Source organism: Microcaecilia unicolor, chromosome 1, assembly GCF_901765095.1.
Source record: "Microcaecilia unicolor chromosome 1, aMicUni1.1, whole genome shotgun sequence".
NCBI classification, from domain to species: domain Eukaryota; kingdom Metazoa; phylum Chordata; class Amphibia; order Gymnophiona; family Siphonopidae; genus Microcaecilia; species Microcaecilia unicolor.
In genome coordinates, this window is record NC_044031.1 from 308,556,434 (window position 1) to 308,567,272 (window position 10,839).

Genomic DNA, 10,839 nt, shown 5'->3' on the forward strand with positions numbered 1-10,839 from the left:
CCTCAGCTATATGGTAAGTTGTATTGTAGAAAATCATTAGTATTGTAGCTGTGTTATTTGAATGTTCTAATGTGTGCTTATGAGATGTTTCATTAGTATTATGTTGACATTGTATTTTAATTACAGTGTTGTTAAATGTGTATGTTTTAGATCCTGTTTCATGTTAGTCCTATTATTAGCTTTCAATTTGCTGTTTTCAATTTACCTCATTTTATTGTTTTTATGTTTATATTTGTCCATTTTACTATAGTTATGCTGTTAACAAAATTATACGTTTTATGTTAAACTGTACCTGCTGTACACACTGCCTTGGGTGAGTCTCTTCATAAAGGCATTAATAAATCCCAATAAATAAAATAAAATATGTTCTTCCCAGTGGCTATTCTGCAGTGGTCTAATGTGTTTTTTTTCTGTGCCAGGGTTAGAGTCCTTGCTTTCTTTTATCAGAAGTGCAGCCACTGATGGCTTGGTGCTTCCCACCTTTCTTTAAGAAGACATGCCATCCTTGTCTCTTGTCTTCTTCATCATTACTAATGGTTGTACTCTCATATGTGAGGTGATTTCTATTAATGACTCATTTCCTTCTAATTGGAGATCTCACACTGTGCCTTACGTGAAGGATCAGGGCTGGAATCCCCTACAGAACTGTACTTCTCTGTTCATTGTGGTGCTTTAAAATATCTATTGATGCTTGACCCAAAGATGTGTTTCTGAACTTGAGGAAGAGAGGGTATTATATGTAAATATACAATAAAAAAGAACTCTCATGTAATGGCAAAAAATAGTAATTTCAACAATAGACTATGGATTCTGTGCATCTATTTTAAAGGGAGGTAAGGGAAAAGCCTCTGAATTTAACCCAACCTCCAACCCTAGCAAGCAGGAAGCAATCAGGAAGCATGTTCATATTGTGAACTTTTATGGTTATTCATGCCTTGACACAGCGTTATTTGTGAAACTTTGGCCAAAGTCGGTGTGTTGAACCGATGACCCACCTGTTGCTTTGTATCTGCACTTGAAAGCTAAGTTACTCTTTTGACTTTCACATGCTGTATGGATCATGAGCTGATTCTGTCAAGCTTTAGCATCTCTTTTTACTTTCCCTGGAATTAAAGTGGTTTTTTTTTTTTTTTTGCCTATGATGATATAATTCCCAGCAAAAGTCTTCTCAACCCTTGTTATTACTAAATGACTACTTGGGTTGGAGGTTGGGTTAAATTTAGAGGCTTTCCCCTTAACTCCCTTTAAAATAGATGCACTCTACAAAATCTGTAGTCTATTTGTGCTTTAGAGATCTCTTGACTCTATGGCACTCATTTTCAAGAGAAAAACATCTCAAAAGCGGCACAAAGTAGCAGATGGATGTTTTCCAGCCAAAATGTCTAATTTGCGATTTCGAAAAGGCAAAATTGGGAAGTTTTTCACTATCCTAATAGGAAGGGGGCATATTGGAGGCATGCTTTGGGTGGGACTTTGGCAGGTTTACAATCTGGATATTTTTCTTTTTTTTTAATTTATATTTATTAGTATTTAAAAAATTTACAAGCCTTAAATCTTGAACATGAAAATCAGGAAGGAAAATACAATAGTAGAAATTGGGTTTCCCCATCTTAATAAACTGAAAGTTAAATTAAATTCCTTGTCTTAGACCACAATATTAGGGGGGTAGAGTCATCTAAACTCAGAGGAAGAGTACAAAAAGAAACTTTTTTCAATCATAAAGCTTAGCACATAACTCACCAATATTTATATTTTTATAAGCCTAATCCAAATACAAAAACAGTGTTAATTGTAACAAACTATTAGAAACATATTATACACTCTTCCTAAATTATCTTTTTCAAGTCAATAAAGGCACATAGCTGGTCTGGCAAAAAGAAAACATATTTTACACCCAGATACTTTACATTACATTTGTAGGGATAATTTAAGGGGAAAAAACCTCCTAACGCTAATATTTCTGGTCTTAAAGCCAGGAAGGCTTTCCTCTTAACCTGTGTTGATTTTGTTACATCAGGATATGTCCAAACTTTTTTCCCAAAGAATAAAGTCTGAATATTACGGAGGGCTAGCCTCCTGACTGCTTCCAAATCCTGCTCAAAGACAAAAGAAACTAATAAAGTCGATCTTTCAGATTCTACTGATAATGACGCTTCCAGTATGTCGGAAATGTCTAGAAGTTCTTTATTCTCCTGAACAGGTACTTTCGTCATATTGCCTGATAATTTTTTGTTTGGCAAATAATATATTCGATTAATTGGAGGTATCGTTTCAGGGGTGAATTTAAGTATTTCAAGTAAATATCTTTTAAAGACTTCCATAGGCGTATAGCCTGGTGCAATAGGAAAGTTCAAAAATCTTAAATTTAATCTTTGATTATAATTTTCCATTTGTTCAATCTTGCGATTCAAAATCATGCTATCTTTAATCAAAGTCCCAGTGCAGTCTTGAACAGATTTTAGTTCACCCTTTATATCTTTAATTTGGTCATTAACTTCCTTTTTCATAGAGAAAAAAGCCGTAGATAAAGTATTAACGGTACTTACTAATGTTGATATCTCATTCGTAGATTTAACCACTGTTTTGTCCAAACGCTGGAGAACTTCCCAAATAGAGTCCAGCGTTACCACCTCATCTGGTTTTCTAAAAAACGTATGACGTTCACTCACGGCCGATAGATTCTCCTGACCTCCTGTAGACTGAACTTCCCCAGTACCTCGAAATGGAGTACTTCCTTGAATACCTTCTAAGGTAGGAAGTCTCCCCTGGGGAGTGAGCCCAGCAGGGAGAGGTGGTGGATTAAGCGCCGGGGCTGATAAGGTGACATCCAGCCCCAAAGCTTCGGTTTCTCCTCCACCCGAAGCAACAGCAGGGCCCCTCTCGGTGTCCTCAGAACTGGTGAGTTTCTCTGTAAATCTCTCAATCGTTTGCTGAGATGGAGAAGAGGTCCTGGTTGTGGAGGTAGCGACCCTTACTGACCCCTTCCTTTTCATATGAGGCATAATTGAATGAAGAAAAAAGAGAAATTCTCCCAACAAACTTAGAGAGATCCAGAGAGCAGATCTTAGCTTGCCGCCATCTTGCTCCGCCCCTCTCCCCAATCTGGATATTTTTCTGTGATAATGGAACAGAAAAAAAGGTCCAGGGCAGAAAAGAAGTATGTTTTTATCTAGACTTGTTTCAGTCACAACTAAATCAGAAAAAGGTGCACTAACTGACCAGCTGATCACTGGAGGGATGAAGGCATGACCCCCTCCTTAATAATCCAGTGGTCATTGATCCCCTCTTACCCCCCAAAGATGTGACAGTGACAGTAGATAACCAGGCTCTATGATAGTTCCAGATATTATGGCCATTCCTAAGAAAGTTGAAAACAAGTGGATGGAGTAGCCTAGTGGTCAGTGCAGTGGACAGTGAACAACGGGGCCCAGGTTCAATTCCCACTTTACCTCTTTCATTTCTGTACAAATATATGAGCCCTCCTGGAACATAGAAATACCTCCTGCACCTGAATTTATAAGTGACCTGCAAGCCTGAGGGCTATTGTGTTCTATCTAGGTTGGTGAGCCCTTGGACTGCAGTTGGGAAATGCAGAGACCCAAGCAGGAGGCCTAGTGGTCCCAATAGTCGGCAGGCGAGACACACTAGTAGAAATTAGGTTAAGCAAGGATTTAGAGAGAAACCCTAAGAGACAGACTCAACTGGAGCTGAACCTGTGAGTGGCTCTGAGAAAGAGCCCTTGGGGACAGGCCTGATCAGGACCTGGAGGTGGAATTGGAAACAGGAATGCTGAGGCAGGACTGGAGACAAATATGCTGAGGCAGGGCTGGAGACAAGAACACTGAGGCAGGGCTGGAGACAGAAAGACTCATTGTGAAGGCAGGGCAGAGAAGACCGAACTTCCTTAAATGGACCCCTCCAGGTGATGTCATCACAAGGTTTCTGGATCCGCTTCTTGTCACTGGCTCTTAAAGTGCACTCCTCAGTGTGCACACTCACCTATGGAAGCCAGCTCCTGCCGGCGCAGTGTAACAAGCAGAATGCCAGGCCAGGAGGATGCTCCAGAGCACAAACAAGTGTCCCAACATGACGAGCAGTGACGTTCCTAGGGGGGCTGACACCCGGGGCGGATCGCCGATGCGCCCCGCCCCCGGGTGCAGCGCCCCCCGTAACAGCGCGACGCCCCCCCCGGCGAAAGAACCCCCGATCTCCCCCGCGAAAGAACCCCCCCCCATGTGCACGCCGCTGGGAGGGGGGTGCCGCACGCCTGCCGGCTCTTCGTTTTCATGCTTCCTCTGCTCCGGAACAGGAAGTAACCTGTTCCGGGGCAAAGGGAGCATGAAAACGAAGAGCCGACAGGCGCACGGCACCCCCCCCCCAGCGGTGTGCACCCGGGGTGGACCGCCCCCCCCTTGGTATGCCACTGATGACGAGGCAGATGCTGAGCCCCCAAGGAGGCTGCGGAACCCACCCTTGGAGGGATGGGGTAAATCGGGGTGTCAGAGCATGGCCATGGCTGTGACATATTGTAGTGGTGGACCTTTAGGTACAGTAGATTTTTTTCTCTGTTCGTAAAGAGCTCACCATACAATATGAAGGGGTTTAGGTGAGATTTGGACTAACTTACTAGTCACACACACACATACACACAGAATGACACCGGCTGCACATACTATAGTAGGACATGTTTATCCACTCCTACCCTAGCTAAGATAAAATTCAAGCACCTTTCTGACCTCATTTGCAACTAAATTAGCACCTTATTTTCTTACTCCTGTTACTCTATCTTATCTATCTGTATGTTCCATGTTTGCTTGCACCCTATGCTGTCTATTAAAATGTTTTGTTAGATATTGTGTTGACATTGTAAGTACCATATTATGCCATACTTTGTATTGTTGTTTGAATATTTTTACTGCTGTAATTGTCTGTTGTTTATGTTTGACTTATTCTTGTTGTGCACTACCTTGAGTGAATTCCTTCAAAAAGGTGGTAAATAAATCCTAATAAATAACTAACTAAATAAAAATTGTACCTGGGTCCATGGGCATAGTTTGGTCATTTCATTTGGGGGGGGGGGGGAAGGGTGTGGCTTGGCTTATTAGCATATTCATTTGCATGCATACATATTCATTATAGTTGTTCAAAAAGCAAACAACAAGACAAACGGAAGAAATCCAGAAAGAACAAACTGAAGTCACAGATGTTGAGAAACCAAAATATTTTATTAGGACCCAACACAGTCTGTGTTTCGGTCAAAAGAGGATTTCTTCCGCTTGTCTTGTTTTCTTGTGTTTTTTGCAGGAGATTTGGACTCTCTTTGTTGCTTTTGTTCAAAAAGCACACACACATACCTCAAACTAAAACACTGAGGCCAAGATGCACTAAAAAATTGTTAAAGCCCTTCCCTTACCGATTCCCTTAATGAATCGGTAAGGAACGGGCATGCATCAAGGAAAAGGAATGCAAATGAGCTGCTCGTTGTAGCTCACTTGCATTCTCTATTCCATCGGTAGCCAGTCGGCCAGTCGAGCATGTGTAGAGCAGCCAAGCGTTATGCTGGCTGCTCTGCGCATGCCAAATACGTCTAAAAAGCGCCTAACACCCATGAAAAAAAAAAGAACAAGCTGCATGTCCCAAGTCCTTGTGAGGGACTTTAAAATTTTTTTTTTTAAAGTTATGGCACCTTCGCTATGCCTGTGGCCGTCCCTGCGCCTCCCTGTGCTGCCCGGGAAAGGAAGACGCCGCGCCGCTCACCCACAGCCTGCTGCAGGAAGGCTCCGATGCGGCTCGATCAGCAGGAGAGTGCAGTTGAGGACGTCCATCCAAAAAGACGTCCTTTTTGGGCATCCTCCCCCCCAGCAATAATAAAAATGGCCTTTTTGGACGTCCTTCACTCAGCTGAGAGACCTGGAAGTCTCTGAGCCAATCACAGCGCGTTTAGCTGAGCTGTGATTACCAGAATCAAGAGAGTGTCCGACATATCTTATGTCAGCACATTTTTCTGGTTTATTCGGTTGAGCTTTTTTTTCTTCAATATATATACTAGAAGATTCACGACTGCGGTCTTCAGTACATTTGGTTTCATCAAATCTACCATATTTTGACAGTAGAGGATCATTGTGTAGCCCCTGAAGCAGCCCTTCTGGGCGAAACACGGCCAGTGTTGGGCTGTATTGTATGTAATTTTTAATATCTATTAATAAATTACATTTTTTCATAACGATCTGCTTTGTTGATTTTCCAACTTGGAGTTTGCAGACCGTCTGCCCTTTTGCTTTCTTGGACCCCGAGTTATATGGTGACAATATGTAGACCGGGACATAGGAAGTAACATCTTATACGCCACTTTAATTTGTTAACATTTCCAAGCCCTAAGGGTGTGCATTTCTGGAAATTATTTCAGACAGCTTTTTTCTTTCAAGCATCCTCCCCTTGGTCATTGCTCCCGAACAGCATTAGAGCTTTGCCTAATATTAATGGTTTTAAGAAGGCACTTAAAACCTATTTTTTTTTTTTTTTAGAAAATATGTTTTGAACATAGTTAATTAATTACTATTCTTCTCAGAAATATTGATGTATGATCCTAGATGTACTGTATGTTCTAGTTCCTTTTATTTTTAATCCACTTAGAACTATACTTGGTAATAGCGGACTACAAGTACTGTAACTATATCTGTAATGGCATACAGAAGGCTAGCATTGCCTCTTTTTTCCTGTTGATGATGCTCCTACTTACTGTATGCAACAAAGCACACAATGAGATTTTCCGTATGATTTATTAAACTGACTGTGATGATTATTCTTTTTTTTTTCAATTTTCATATATAACCCAACACCATAACACATAATTCCATATTTCTATAACTGTCTGGGCACTGTGAAATCTATATTAACAATAAAGAACTATCTATAGATCATAGGATCAACAAATACTTCTTTTTAATACAGGCCTATCTATAGGTCATAAGGTCAGTGAATCCATTTTTTGCTATATACTAGTATAAGTGCCTGGTGGTCTCCCCTGCTTGGCACTGGCAACCCCAGAGTGGTGAATGTCCTCAGGAGGGATTGTTGCTTTTTTGTTCTTAACCCATTGACCAGTTCTCCAATGGTTTCCACACCATTTTGAACCATGTTGCTCAATCCCTCCATATCTTTCAGCCACAGACTTTATCCCTCCATTGACACACTGAAGGGAGGAGTTGATGTTTCCAATGATGTGCAATGATTAGCCATGCTGCCAGCAGAAGGTACATAGCCAAGTCATAAAGTTGTAAACAAGGGGTAGCCTAATGGTTAGTGCAGTGGACTTTGATCCTGGGGAACTGAGTTCAATTCCCACTGCAGCTCCTTGTGATTCTGGGCAAGTCACTTAACCCTCCATTGCCCCTGAACAAAATAAGTACCTGAATATATGTAAACCACTTTGAATGTAGTTGCAAAAACCTCAAAAATGTGGTATAGCAAGTCCCATTTCCCTTTCCTCTTACCCCTTGATAGCCCAACAGCATAGTCTCTATTTGAAAGGGCAGCTTGCTACTAGTAAGTGATTGTATTTGTCCATGCACTGCTCTCCAGAAACGTTTTATAAGGGGCAGCCCCACCAAATGTGTTCAGATGTTCCCTGCTGACCACATCCCTTCCAGCATATGTCTGGCATATTGCTATTGCATGCTTGTATAACTGTTGGGGTTACATAGTTCCAAAACATAATTTTATTTTGTGTATCTAAATGTAGTAGACAGTGTGAGCTCTTGGATTGAGCATCCCAAATTTCTCGCCACCTTTGCTGTAACACTACTAAACGATTCTGTTTTCCACTTTGTTACATATGGGGGGAGGGGGGGGGGGTTGTCCGCTCTTGTTTGATTTGTGTTTCTATAAGTATCTTGTATAACCCTGCTATTGCCCCCCTTCCCCCCTGCCAAGTGTATATGTAATCTAGTGTAGCTAGTTCTCTGGAAAATGTTCCTCTCCTAGATGATATGTAATAGATCACCTGAAGTACTGAAAAGACTCTGGGGTGTTGAGTGGCACTGATTCTCTATTTCATTCCTGGTAAGTATTCTGCAATTCCATATGAAGACCCTAATCTTAAGCAGCCCATTTTCTCTCATCCACTAGTAGAGGAGTGTGGTAGCCGCCAAAAGTTTGTTCATTTGCTTTTTCATGCGGCTGTATACACTGTCAGCTAGCACATTTGCTTATTTCCGATCTGACGAAGAAGGGCAACCTTCGAAAGCTAATCAAGAAATTTATTAAGTTATGTCCAATAAAAAAGGTATCATCTTATTTTCTTTTCCATGTTTTATTTTGTTTGATTTCTATTGATAACCTCTCATCCACTGGAATCGTTCCCTATCTCCTCCCAAACCAAATTTGTTGAATGGGGGAGAGCTGTGGGTCAAAGCCGCTCAGGTGGGCCACCCTCCACCAGGTTTTTATCACTGGCCCTAAAAGGGCATGGTGCTGCCATCTTATCAGCAATTCCGCTTTTGGGTAGAAAAGTAAAGCAGCAAGGGGGGCTTAGTTCTTTGCCCTCCATCCTCACCCCAGTTTTGATCTGGCAACTGTATACCAATAAAGGGCCGTCCTTATCTGTGCGGCTTAATAGTATCTGTAAACATTTGGTACTGCTGGTCATCACTGGAAGTCCATGTGATGTTTATTCTTAAATCTCTTATTTGTATGACAATTTCATATTCTTGTCCTCTTAAATGGTGTGTGACTAGTGGATCTTAGCATACAAAAGGCACAATTGTATACTTTTTTTTGCATTAATGCTCAGTTCCAAGTAATTACACCTGTATTTATTTCACATTTTTATATTTTCTGCAAACAAGCATATTTTTTCCACAACAATGTTACTGGTAAGGATGCTGAAAAAAAAATGACCCTTGGGGTACTCCACTTTGCCTTCACCAGAATGGACCCTGCTCCCTGTGTCCTAGTGCTCAACCAGTTCCTTCCACACTTTATTACTTTCTGGCTTGCTTCCTTATTCCCCAGCTTGCTTACCAGTCTTCTATGCAAAACAGTATATGTTCTTACTGAAGTTCTTTCAGGAAATGCCTACCACACCTCTCTGATCCACCATTTTTGTCACCTCATTAAGGGACCCTTTTATCAAGCTGTGGTAAGCACTAACGTGTGCTTACCATAGATTAAAGTGGCGTACCACAGGGAGCACTGAGGCATCCGGCAGTAAGTTGCAAATGTGAGAGCACTACCTACTCACTAAAAAGTATATTTTTTTATTTTTTACCCTAGGGGGCATGTCTGGTGTTTCTGTGATAATCAATTAGTGCAGCTGCATTACCATGCACTACCTGATTAGTGCAGGATTAGCACATGAGTCCTTACTGCCTACAAAATAGGTGGCGGTAAGGGCTCATGCACTAATCGAAACATTAGCGCATGGCCATTAAATTGGAAAATTGGCCATTTTCCAGCCACAGCAAAAAGTGGCCTTAGCACATATGAAAGACCCGCGTAAGGGCACACTATGGCCACCTGTTGTCACAGCTTTGTCAAAGGGCCCCTAACAAAATTCTAGAACACGGAACAGGTTATGATCACCTGAGCCATTCCAGTTCCAGCTGATTAAAAGCTTGATACAAGGGAGCTGGACATTGTGGTAAAGAAGAAAACCACAAGAACCACATTAACAGTAGAGGTGCCAGTGCCCAACAATTATTGTGTGCATTAAGTGAAGAAAGAAGATCTTCAAATACCAAATAATGCAGTCTGGTCCCGATGCTCAGAAGTAAATGCGGGTGCTAGAGACCTTTAGTTCTGGTCTAGCACCTGCATTTACCTGTGCAAAATGTTCAGAGGCCTGGAGCACGGGAACAAACGAGCACGCAGTTGAACAGTACAAGTAGCATGCTTATGCATGCTGATAGCTCTTTTCCTATTCCTATCCTATGCTCAGAAAACAGCACGCTGAACAATGGCACCCTTTCCACCGTAAACCCTATGCCAGCTTGGAGCTGGCATTAGGGTTTGTGAAGCAGGCCGGCCAGCCTGTACCCCTGTCTCTGCTGCTCGCCGCTGCACAGCTGTCTGCCGCACAGTTCGAATTGCAGGGCTGTGCAGCACTGCACAAGAGAATAACAGTGGCAGTATGAGGAGCTGACCATGCGCTCCCACAGATACATGCACAGCTCCTTTATTACTAGGAACTGGAAGGAGGCTGCAGACTTTTCAATTGTTATTAAAGACTAGCCAATGATTGCTGTAACTATAAAAGAAAAAATTGCAGGAAGGGGCTTTCGGGTTGGGAGCAGTCACAAGTCTGATATCGTGCTGATGCTTTCAAACTGTGCTGTTCGTTTATACACTTTGAGAATGGAGGTCTTTTGACAGTTAAACATATTGACTTCTGTTCAAAAACTTTTGTGACCCCTGATATAGGCTTTTCATCACGCCGAAACACTGACCAATGTCAGGTCATACTGTACATATACTGAATAAAGCATCTGTAAGTACCAGTTCCTGTGTTGGAGTGTCCATTATCCATCCTCTGCTCCTTTTTCGATTGGACTTTCTATGTGGAGGCTTTTTCCTGTTTGCTTGTAGTGCAATGATCATGCCAGCACTATCTATGAATGTGTAAATTGTATGATGGTTGAATATAGCAGATAAATAGATACATTTTTTTGGCTCACCCGTGCTCCTCCCCTAACCTGGTCCACAAATATACAGATAATATCTTGCCATTTTGTAATTTCTATGGCCTGATGTTACCCATATATTTTTGAAAATACATGGCTAGGCCGACCCTTATTCTCCTCAGTAAGTTGGTGTCGGGCAAAGGTTAAGCTCTTACAGCCC